This window comes from Scylla paramamosain, chromosome 5, assembly GCF_035594125.1.
Source record: "Scylla paramamosain isolate STU-SP2022 chromosome 5, ASM3559412v1, whole genome shotgun sequence".
NCBI lineage: Eukaryota > Metazoa > Arthropoda > Malacostraca > Decapoda > Portunidae > Scylla > Scylla paramamosain.
In genome coordinates this window covers 4,367,283-4,379,133 of record NC_087155.1, presented here as the reverse complement: position 1 = coordinate 4,379,133, position 11,851 = coordinate 4,367,283, and positions in this window count along the sequence as shown.

Below are 11,851 nucleotides of genomic sequence, written 5' to 3'. Positions count from 1 at the left end.
TACCTCATGTCATTATTCCTCATCATTTATAAGTGAAATGTTCAATAGTTTTCTATTTGCATGAAAACGTATAATATGTGTAAGTATCAGTATTTAATGCTATATTAAGCACCGAAGCCGATGCTCACTTGTTAGTAGTGTGGGGTTAACCTGCTAGTCGCCTGCGGGCATCACTCACGGCCAAGTTGCGCTCAGACAAAGACGGGCAGGATGGTGACCGAGGTAAATACTTTAATTTTGTAGTTAAAACTGATTGTCATAGTGCTAAGTCAATTGCATGTATTGTTAATGAATATTGTAATATGTTGAAAGTGTTTAATATCAGTGTATAATGTTATTTTGTAAGAAATTGAGACCGAGAACTTGTTCGCAGTTCTTACGGTCATGCCTACCTCATCAATAAACGTCAGAGAGAGAACTGCCTTTCCTCGACCCTACGATGATGGGTGTGATCAGTAAAATAGATCACCTGAGAGCCAATTGATGCCCAGCCAGTGCGGCTACATATATATATATATATATATATATATATATATATATATATATATATATATATATATATATATATATATATATATATATATATATATATATATATATATATATATATATATATATTAAGTGTTTTTAAGCTTGTTAGTTGCCAAAATACCAAAATGCATTGAAGGCACCCTATATGGGGTAATGAAACAATATTTCCTGAATCATGTCATTTGGTTGTTTTTGAGCGTATTAGGCAACAAAATGCTAAAAAGCATGGAAAATACCCTAAATGGGAAAACAAAACAACATTATCGAAACATGTCTTTAGAGTGTTTTTGAGCTTCTTACGTACCAAACGCTAAAATGCGTGCAAATCAACCTTATCCACTTCGCTCTGGATGTTTAAGAGACCCACGCTGCTCATATTCGGTGTAGCCCCGCGAGCGGTAACTTATCTAATTTCTAATACTACAATCTCTCTCTCTCTCTCTCTCTCTCTCTCTCTCTCTCTCTCTCTCTCTCTCTCTCTCTCTCTCTCTCTCTCTCTCTCTCTCTCTCAACTTTTCAGTTGTCATAGAAATATGAGACAGGAGTTTTTGTTTTACTGGGTGTAGGTACGAGACACACACACACACACACACACACACACACACACACACACACACACACACACACACACACACACACACACACACACACACATTTACAATTTGGGGTGGTTGGAGGATAGTAAATTACAGAAGTGGTGGTAATGGGTGAAGGAGAGGAAAGGGAAGGCGAAGTTATCAGAAAAGAGATTAGTGGGCAGCTGTGTGTTTACCCACATGAGTATATATATATATATATATATATATATATATATATATATATATATATATATATATATATATATATATATATATATATATATATATATATACACACACACACACATGCATGCACGCGCGCGCGTACAAAAGGAAGTAATAGACAGACGTCCATTACCTTCATTCATCTTCCCAGCTGCATCAGCACACACACACACACACACACACACACACACACACACACACACACACACACACACACACACACACCATTTTGCTCTCCCTATCATCATGGGGAGAACAAAGTGGCAGCCCTGTAAGCCATGTTGAGAGGAAAAGTGAACGCAAACAGAATGCACTTAGGCTGTGGTTTGAGTTAGTCAGACAAATGGTGCCCCTTCCTCATATCTTGTTCTAGTGACTATGCAGGTGGTGAAGCTAAGAAAAGATATACTGCTAAAATTACTGCTATTGATGACTCTAACCCTTTCCTAAGAGTCTCATTCCCTGATTGCAGCCGCACCGGCTGGGCATCAATTGGTTCTCAGGTGATCTGTTTTACTGATCACACCCATCATCGTAGGGTCGAGGAAAGGCAGTTGTCCCTGACACATTTATTGATGAGGTAGGCATGACCGTAAGAACTCCGAACAAGTTCTCGGTCTCAATTTCTTATAAAATAACATTATACATTGATATTAAACACTTTCAACATATTACAATATTCATTAACAATACATGCAATTGACTTGGCACTATGACAATCAGTTTTTACTACAAAATTAAAGTATTTATCTCAGTCACCATCCTGCCCATCTTTGTCTGAGCGCGACTTGGCCGTGAGTGATGCCCGCAGGCGACCAGCAGGTTAACCCCACACTACCAACAAGTGAGCATCGGCTTCGGTACTTGATATAGCATTGAATACTGATACTTACACATATTACACGTTTTCATGCAGATAGAAAATTATTGAACATTTCACTGATAAATGCCGAGGAATAATGACGCGAGGTACATACGCTTTACATACAGTAACATGGCTCCCCTAAATTGTGCAACAATTTACCTTAAATTAATATTAGTATGTACCTTAAAACTAGGATTAGCACATAATATGTTTTGTTACACTGGCTCCTTGGCGGGGATGCTCCGGTCTATTATTATGCATTACCTTCTAACAGCAATACTAGACTATGTATTGGCCTCTCTATGATGGTCCTGTTTGCTTTTATGTGTCTTCCCTGGTTGTCGAGATTACAGTCTGAAACCAGGACCTTAACCTTTCTTACTAGGCCATCATGATCAGGAGATACTTCTGTTACTCTTCCCAGTTTCCACTGGTTCCTTGCTAAATTCTGATCTTTGATGATAACTATGTCATTTACACTGAGATTCCTCTTTGGTGTTGTCCACTTATTTCTAAGTTGTAGGAATTGCACATACTCCTTTTTCCACCTGGACCAGAACTGGTTGGCCAGGTATTGTGCTCTGCGCCATCTCTTTATGCAGTACAGGTCCTTCTTAATGAAAATGCTTGGAGGAGGCAGTACTACCTTTGTTTTCATAGTTAACAAATTACTGGGTGTCTACGGTGTAGGAAATTCTGGGGAGTTAAGATGGTCCACAGTTAGGGGACGACCACTGACTATATTTTCAGCTTCAACTAAGAAGGTTCTCAGATCTTGGTCATCTAACTGGGTACCATGCTGATCAAGTAACACAGAGAGTACATTTCTCACTGTGCGTATCTGCCTCTTCCAAACACCTCACATATGACTAGAATTGGGTACATTCATGTTAAAAACAATTCAGTCACACTGATCTTTCATGAGTTCTTGTCTGACTTTATTGTTATTTAATTCTTTCAAGCATTTTTCATACTCTGATTTGGCTCCTACAAAGTTAGTTCCTTGGTCACATCTCAACTGTCTTACGGGCCCTCTTCGTCCTACAAAGCGACGGTATGCACTTAGGAAGGAACTTGTATCCATGCTGTTGGCTGTCTCTATGTGCACAGCTCTACATGCCATGCAAGTAAAGAGCACTCCATATCTTTTAAGCTCTTTACGCCCCTCTTTGACATAGAAAGGGCCAAAGAAATCTACTGCTGAGTATGTAAAAGGAGGTGATGGTTCTAGTCTGTCAATAGGCAGGTCTGCCATCTTCTGTCCCTGTGTTGTACTTCTAACTTTACGACAGATAATGCACTTTGAAATGTGCCTTGATACTAGGGATGATCCTCCTACTATCCAGTATCCACATGACCTGATTTCATTTAAAGTTATGCCCCTGCCTTGATGATTTGTCCTTTTGTGATGGTGGCATATTATCAGCTGGGTTATGTGAGATGTTTTGGGGAGGATGACTGGATGTTTGGATTCATCTGTCAGATTAGAAAGCCTCAATCTTCCTCCTACTCTCATGATACCATTTTTGTCAATGAAGGGATCTAACTTATAGAGGGAACTGGTCTTGTTTATCACTTTTGTTCCCTTGCCATTGTTTCCTTTAATTAAAGAATTATGGTTAGCAGATGATTTCAGTACATTTATCTCCTTTTGGAATGCCTTTGATTGCAGTTGTTTTATAATTACATTTTCAGCTTCTGACACTTCTGCTACATTTGCTGGCTCATATGTGTTTCCCTTTACTTTAGTAGTGCCATCACCTTTTCCTCTGAAGCTGTTCAGAAGCTTGAGGCATATAGCAACTGCCCTTTTGCTTTAAACCAATCAGAAAGATACTCAAGTCTTTCTAGTATATCTGTGGACTGTTGTATACCTACTGCATGGCATACAACTTTCTTCACTTCAGGATCATTCTCTTTTATGACCTTGTACTGGGAATGGCTATCCATTTTGCTATGTTGCCAAAGGAATTCTGGGCCATTCCACCAGATCTTGCTATTACACAATTCATCTGCTGTCATGCCTCTAGATGCATGATCTGCTGAGTTATACTGTGTCTCTACAAATTTCCACTGATCTGAAGTGTGATCTCTTATTGTTTCTACTTTATTTGCAACATATACATGGAATCTCTTTGCTTCATTTGCAATGTAACCAAGGACTACTTTGCTGTCTGTCCAAAATACTTCTTCCACATTATTATACTCATGTTCTCCCCTCAAGAGTTTATGGATTCTAACTGACACCACTGCTGCTGCTAGTTCTAGTCTGGGAATTGTCATGGTTTTTAGAGGTGTGACACATGACTTTGCCATTACTAATGCACAATGAAGTTGGCCAGTCTTGCTAATTAATCTAATATATGAGCACTGGACATATCCCTCTTGACAGGCATCTGAAAAGTGATGGAGTTCAACCTTTTCTACTTCCCCAAAGTCATCAGGTTTGTAGCATCTAGGTACCTTTAACTGATCTAGTTTGTGCAGCTCATCCTTCCATTTTATCCATTTAGGTTTGACATAATCTGGCACCTCATCATCCCAATCAACTGCATTCTTACATAATTCTTGTAAAATTTGCTTTCCCGTCAGTATGAGAGGTGACACTAGATCTAATGGATCATATATAGAGCTCACTGTTGACAGAATGCCTCTCCTGGTGAGTGGCTTGTCTTTCAGCTTTATTCTAAATTGAAATGTGTCAGATTCTATGCACCACTCAACTCCCAAAGTTCTTTCTATAGGCAGTGTGTCTTCATTCTTACTAAAATCCAAACTTTTAATTCCATCTGCTCTCTCATGAGGAGAAATTGCAGCTAATACATCTTTGTTGTTTGACAAGAACTTATGAAGGTTAAAACCTCCCTTGTAACATAATTCTTTGCTCTGCTGAATAAGAGTGACAGCTTCATCCATTGTAGCTACTGACTTCAAACCATCATCAACATAAAAGATGTTTCTTACAAACTTGGCTGCATCAGATCCACACCCGTAGTCATCTGCAGCTTTCTTAAGTGCAAAGTTAGCTACACTTGGAGATGAAGTAGCTCCAAACAGGTGAGCTGTCATCCTGAATTCAACTATCTCATTATTAAGGTCACCATTTTCCCACCAAAGGAATCTTAACATGTCTCTGTGTTCTGGGTTGACCTTCACTTGATGGTACATTGCTTCTATATCACATACAAGTGCAATGCTTTCTTGCCTAAACCTACACAACACTCCAATAAGTTCGTTGGTAAGGTCTGGGCCTTGTAAGAGGTGACTGTTTAATGACTGGTTTCTGTAGTTTGCATTACAGTCAAAGACAACTCTCAACTTCTTTGGCTTTCTCGGATGATAGACTCCATGATGTGGAATGTACCAGACCTTACCATCATTCTTAACTAAATCCTTTGTCGGTACAACCTCTGCATAACCCTTTGTAATCATATCATCCATGAACACTTTGTAATTACCTTTGTGTTGATTATCCTTCTCAAGTTTAGCTCTTAACTTCTTGAGTTTCTGCTCTGCTAATAGTTTGTTATTTGGAAGCTTGACGTTATCATCTTTAAGAGGAAGGGGCAACTCATAATGGCCATCCTTCAGCTGATGTACTCCTTCTTTCATCTTACTCATAAACCTTTTACTTTCATATGATAATGGAGTGTCATCTGACTTTCTATCACTGAAGTCAAGTCCAAACATATCTCTCACTTGAGAAGGATTAATCATCTCTTTGGTTTTAGTAGGAACCACTAAGAAACTAACCCTCTTTTCTTCATTGATTTCTACTTCTTGTGTCACTGTTCTGTAGACTACCACTGTATCCTCCAATGGACTTAAATGGGGTGAGATTCTACCAATGATCCCCCAACCTAGCTCTGTCCTATGAGCATAGGGATGCTTCTTGCTATCACCTGCTATTTGCTCTTCTGCCATAATGGCCTCTGCACAATCAAGACCAATGAGGAGTCCTATGTCAACGTTTGGGTCATATTTCATTAGTTTGTCAGAGATTGCCTTTAAGTGGGGCCAGTCACAAGCAGTCTCGGGCCTTGGTATCTGACTTCGTCCAGCTAAAATGTTTTCTGTTGAATATGCTTAAGGGATTGATATTTCCACTTCTTCATTATAACCTCTTACTTTAAGTTCATGAATTTTGATAGAATCAGTGATTTGTTTTCCACTTATTGTGTGGATATTGAGTGACACTGATGGTCCACTAACTCCCAATTTATTCAGAATGCTGTCCTTGATGAATGAAGCATCAGACTGCTCATCCAGCAGGGCATACACTAAAACTTTATTCTCTTCATTACTAACATGATGTAACCATACAGGAACTATCATGGTGTGCATGTCATGTGTCACTGATTCTGTAACTTTGACCTTATTTGCTACTACTGTGGGTTTATCATCTTTAGGCTGAGTTGCTTGTGCTGGCACCTTTTGGCTCTCAGTTCTTGTCATATCATCATTGTGAAGAGCTGTGGGATGGTATCTCTGACATACTTTACAAACTTTCCTTCTTCTACAGTCCTTTCTTTTGTGACCCATTTTTAGACACCCTGTACATAACCATTTTTCTTTAGCAAATTTGTACCTAGTATTACCATCAAGTTTGGCAAATTCCTTGCAATCATCTAAATCATGATCCTTTGTACAGTAGTGACAGAATCGTCCTTTCCTTTCCAGGTCCTTGGGATACTGTTTGTTGGCTTGTACATTTACTTTACTTTGGAATGACCACATTGGTTTTTCCTCAATTGATTTAGCCATGAAAGTTCTACTCCCTCTATTCTTTGTCATGATGTTTGATTCCCTTGGTTTCCAATTGGTTGCCTTTGTGTAAGTTTTGATCCAGTCATTTACTTCCCTACTTACTGAATTCCAGGAAACAAAGGGATTGCTTGCTCCTTTTGCTTCTTTCTGGACAAATTCACATAACATTTCAAAGGGTGGGTGGTGCTCTTCATTGCTACTAGGAGTGTTGTTATTACTGTTAGTATCAAGATATATCATTACTTGGTTTCTCCAGTCATGAACAATATGTTCTGGGAGTTTTGCTAGCACCTTTCTCTGCTCTCTCGGGTCATTCAGAAATGACAAATAAGAAGTGTGTTTCATTGCAGCTAAACAGCACTTCAAAAAATCTGAAAATGCTGTTAATGCTGGACCATTATGCGGAGAGATTGGTAGCCAATTCATTAACTTTTTTGTGTAAGCATCAGCTATGATGCTTTTGTTTCCAAATCTATCACTAAGAATTTTCTTTGCTTGCACATAGTCAGCATCAGAGTTAAAGTGCATTAACATTTTAATGGCATCCTTTGCCTCACCAGTTGTATACCTGTCTAAGTAGGCAAGTCTCTCTCTGCTAATAGAAGTTTTAGACTCTACATAAGTTTCAAAGTTTTTCAATCAACTTGGAAATTCCATGGTTTCTCCATCAAAAGTGTTAGGCTCTATTGGAGGGAGGCTCCACTTGGGATCAGGTATATTGATTGCAAAGGTTCCCCCAGGATGGGAAAAGGATTGATGATTCTGTCTCACATTATTAGGCATGTTGACATTATGAGTGTGTCTACGAGAGCTTGGTACAAGACTTTGAGCTGTAGGGTTGAGATTTATTACCTGAGGTTCACTAAATATTTGTCCATGTACTTCATTTGTCATCAATTCATTATCTCTATTGCAAGAAGAAGGTTCCTGTGGGTCATGGAATGTAACATATTTGTGAGGCATGGCATTGTCACTTTGTTGATTTGCAATTGCTTGTGCTTTCATTTCATTTTGTGACTCTATGTATTGTTGAAGATAACTTTGCTTCTCTACACTTTCATCATTACCTGGAAGCATTTTTACTTCTTCTTCAACTAAGCTAAGAGCATTAACTTCTGCACTAGCAACTGCTAAAATCTCTCTCTTTCTTTTTCTTTGAGAACATTGCTTCTGCCTCTGCTTTTCTCTTAGCTAACATAACTTCTGCCTCTGCTTTTGTCTTAGCTAACATAACTTCTGCCTCTGCTAAACTATCATGATATTCCACTTCCTTTCTAAGTCTGGCTGCCTTTGCTGCTGCTTCTTGCTTTCTTTGTGCTGCTGATGAACGTGATGAAGTAGATGAGACTCTAGAATGCCTAGACCGTTTGCTAGAACAAATTGATCCTCTGTCATTCTTTAACTCCTTTCTTTTACATTCTATACTTTCTAATATTTCATGGTGAACTCGTTGATTGTGTTCCAGCTCTTCATTTAGCTCCTCTGACTTTTCTGACTCTAGTTCCACCAGTTTTGTGTATTCCACATAATACTGATGAAATGCCTCTATTACTTCACTTGACATGGGCTCTAATTCAAAGGGGCTAATTACAATTTTTAATTCTTTCTTAATTTTGCTGGTAACACTGCTCCATTTACGCTTACAGGACTCTGCTCTTCCTTTGGTTACACTGACTTGATATTCTCTTCCTTTGTCGGTTAGCACTCGCTCCCTGACACTAACTTCTTCAATACAAGTTTGATCCTTGTCCACTTGCTCACCCTCACCTTCCCTAAGGCCATCTACGGCATTAATTTCCTCAGTATCAGACATATCTAACAACTTAATTGTGTCAATACTGAGACACTGAAAGAGCAACTAAAATTACCACTCTTAATACTAGCTAGTTGTGGGTAATTTTCACTTAGGCTACTCAATTCAGTGCACATACATACTATTATACTTTCTTGCCTGTGACCATGGGTTCTACAAAATGGTGGCGAGGCACAGTGGGTAGAAGAGAGTGGTTGTCGTCAAGGATAGAGCTGACCCCAGGGCCTCAGAGGTCAACCTTTAGGCTTACGTCAGCGTCCCCTCGTCCTGTGACTCACTCTTGCTACGGTTTCACATGGAGCCAATTTCTTGTTTGTAGGTCGAGTTCTTACTGTAGCCGCACTGGCTAGGCATCAATTGGCTCTCAGGTGATCTGTTTTACTGATCACACCCATCATCGTAGGGTCGAGGAAAGGCAGTTCTCCCTGACACGTTTATTGATGAGGTAGGCATGACCGTAAGAACTGCGAACAACTTCTCAGTCTCAATTTCTTACAAAATAACAATATACATTGATATTAAACACTTTCAACATATTACAACATTCATTAACAATACATGCAATTGACTTGGCACTATGACAATCAGTTTTTACTACAAAATTAAAGTATTTACCTCAGTCACCATCCTGCCCGTCTTTGTCTGAGCGCGACTTGGCCGTGAGTGATGCCCGCAGGCGACCAGCAGGTTAACCCCACACTACCAACAAGTGAGCATCGGCTTCGGTGCTTAATATAGCATTGAATACTGATACTTACACATATTACACGTTTTCATGCAGATAGAAAACTATTGAACATTTCACTTATAAATGCTGAGGAATAATGACGTGAGGTACATACGCTTCACATACAGTAACTTATACTTACTTATAGATACTTATAGATGATCTCCAGTCCAGGAATTAATTTCCTCTATGCTGGACTCTTTGTTATATATAATAGGCTGCACTCTGTGGTTGATGGCTGTGGCGCGGACAGTGTTGGAGGGTTCACGTGCATTACGAGTATGCTCCGCTATGCTTAAAATGTCTGCTTGGTAATTGGAATACTTTATCTCTAATCCTGCCCAGTATTTATCTAGCCGGTTTTTGAAAATGTTTAATGATGAACTTGAGACAACCTCTTCTGACAGTGTATTCCATACTTTAACAGAGCGAAGTGTAAATGACTCTTTCCTCATGGTAGATCTTGAGGGTTTTGGATATAGTTTTAAGCTATGTCCCCTTGGTCCTGTGCGGCTGCTGGTTTCGCTCCATAGTTGGACTATATTACATAGATTGTTGTTGTAGTGGCCATGTAACATTTTATAAAGTTCTATCATATCAGCCCGTAGAGCCCTGTATCGCAGAGATGCTAAGTTAATGGCCTGTAGCCTTTCAGGGTAGGACAAACCTTTCATTTCTGGTAATTGCTTGGTAGCTCGGCGCTGCACTCCCTCAATTTTATTAATCAAGTACATGTTATGAGGCCTCCAGACAGGGCTAGCAAAATCAAGATGTGACCTTACCATTGATTTATAGAGTGGCAAAAAGATTTCGGCATTTAAAAATTGGAAGGTTCTTCTTATAATTCTCATCATAGAGTTAGCAGTCTTTACTTTGGAGAGTATATGTTCTTCAAATTTTAATTTCTCATCGAATATAATACCAATATCCTTTTCATGTGTTACTTGCTGGATGGTTGAGTTGTAAATCATGTATGGGGGGGTTTGCTGGCAAGCCTCTTCCGACATGCATATATTTACATTTCCCTGGGTGGATGTTAAGTTGCCACAAATTACTCCAATCTTCTAATGCTGTGATGTCGGATTGCAATGTGCTAATATCATGTTGGTTGTTAATTATGTTAAAGAGCTTAGCATCATCAGCATAGAGATATATGTTGGTGGAAATGAAGTCAGGTAGATCATTTATATAAAGTAGAAACAGGAATGGTCCCAAGACAGTGCCTTGAGGTATACCTGATTTTACTTGTTGCCATTGTGACTCTTCTCCATTTACTGTTACTTTTTGGTGTCTTTTTAGTAAGAATGACCTAATCCAGGCTTCCATAGAACCCTCAATTCCATATGCCTTTAGTTTGTTCAACAACCTCTGATGGGGAACTCTATCAAAAGCTTTTTGGAAGTCTGTGTATACCACGTCAATTGAGCTACCACTGTCCAGGGCTTCCGTCCAAGAATCCAATACTGTGAGGAGTTGAAGAGTGGTAGATCTCCCTTTTAGGAAACCAAATTGTTTATTTGAGAAAAGGTTATTTTGTGACATATGGTTCATTAGGTGATTCCTTATTATTTTTTCAAGAAGTCTACTAACAACAGATGTCAGACTAATTGGTCGATAATTTCCCGCATCATGGGTGTCTCCTTTTTTGAAAATAGCACAAATATTGGCATCTTTCCAATCTTGTGGTACCGTTCCTGTGTTCACGGAGTGTTGGAAAAGTGACTTTAGGGGAACACACAGTGTCTCCGCAGTTTTGTTCAGGAAACGGGGATGAATTCCATCTAGACCGGGTGACTTGTTAGGGTCCAATTGTTCCAACATTTTTTGCACGCTGTCCTCGGTGATATGTAGGTCTTCCATGGGGTGGAGTATTTCCCTGTTGGGTAACAGTGGTATGTCCCCCTCCTCTTCTGCATTGAAGACACTGCTAAAGTGCTTAGCTAAAATGTTTGCCTTCTGATGGTCTTCTATGGCTTTCTCAGAGTTAGGATCCTGAGGATCAAAATATAAGTCACCTATAGAGGGCTTGGTTTTTTATTTTGTTCTGATGTAGTCCCAGGTGGCTTTCTGGTTTTGTTTTGATTTGATCGAAAGTTCTCGTTCAAATGTTTTCCTTGCTTGACGTGTGGCAAATCGAACTTGATTGCGAAGTCTGTTGAATTGAGCTCGTAGTTGAGGGTCAGTGTTACCTTTATCATATATTTTCCTTGCTAGCTTATGTTTTTCTTTGATTTTTTCTCTAGTCCTTTCATCGACAGGGTATCTGAAGCGTTTTACTTTGCTTCCTACTTTGATCTTGGGTATCTCTTCTTCCAGCTTTCTATATTCTTGCAGAAATAAATCCC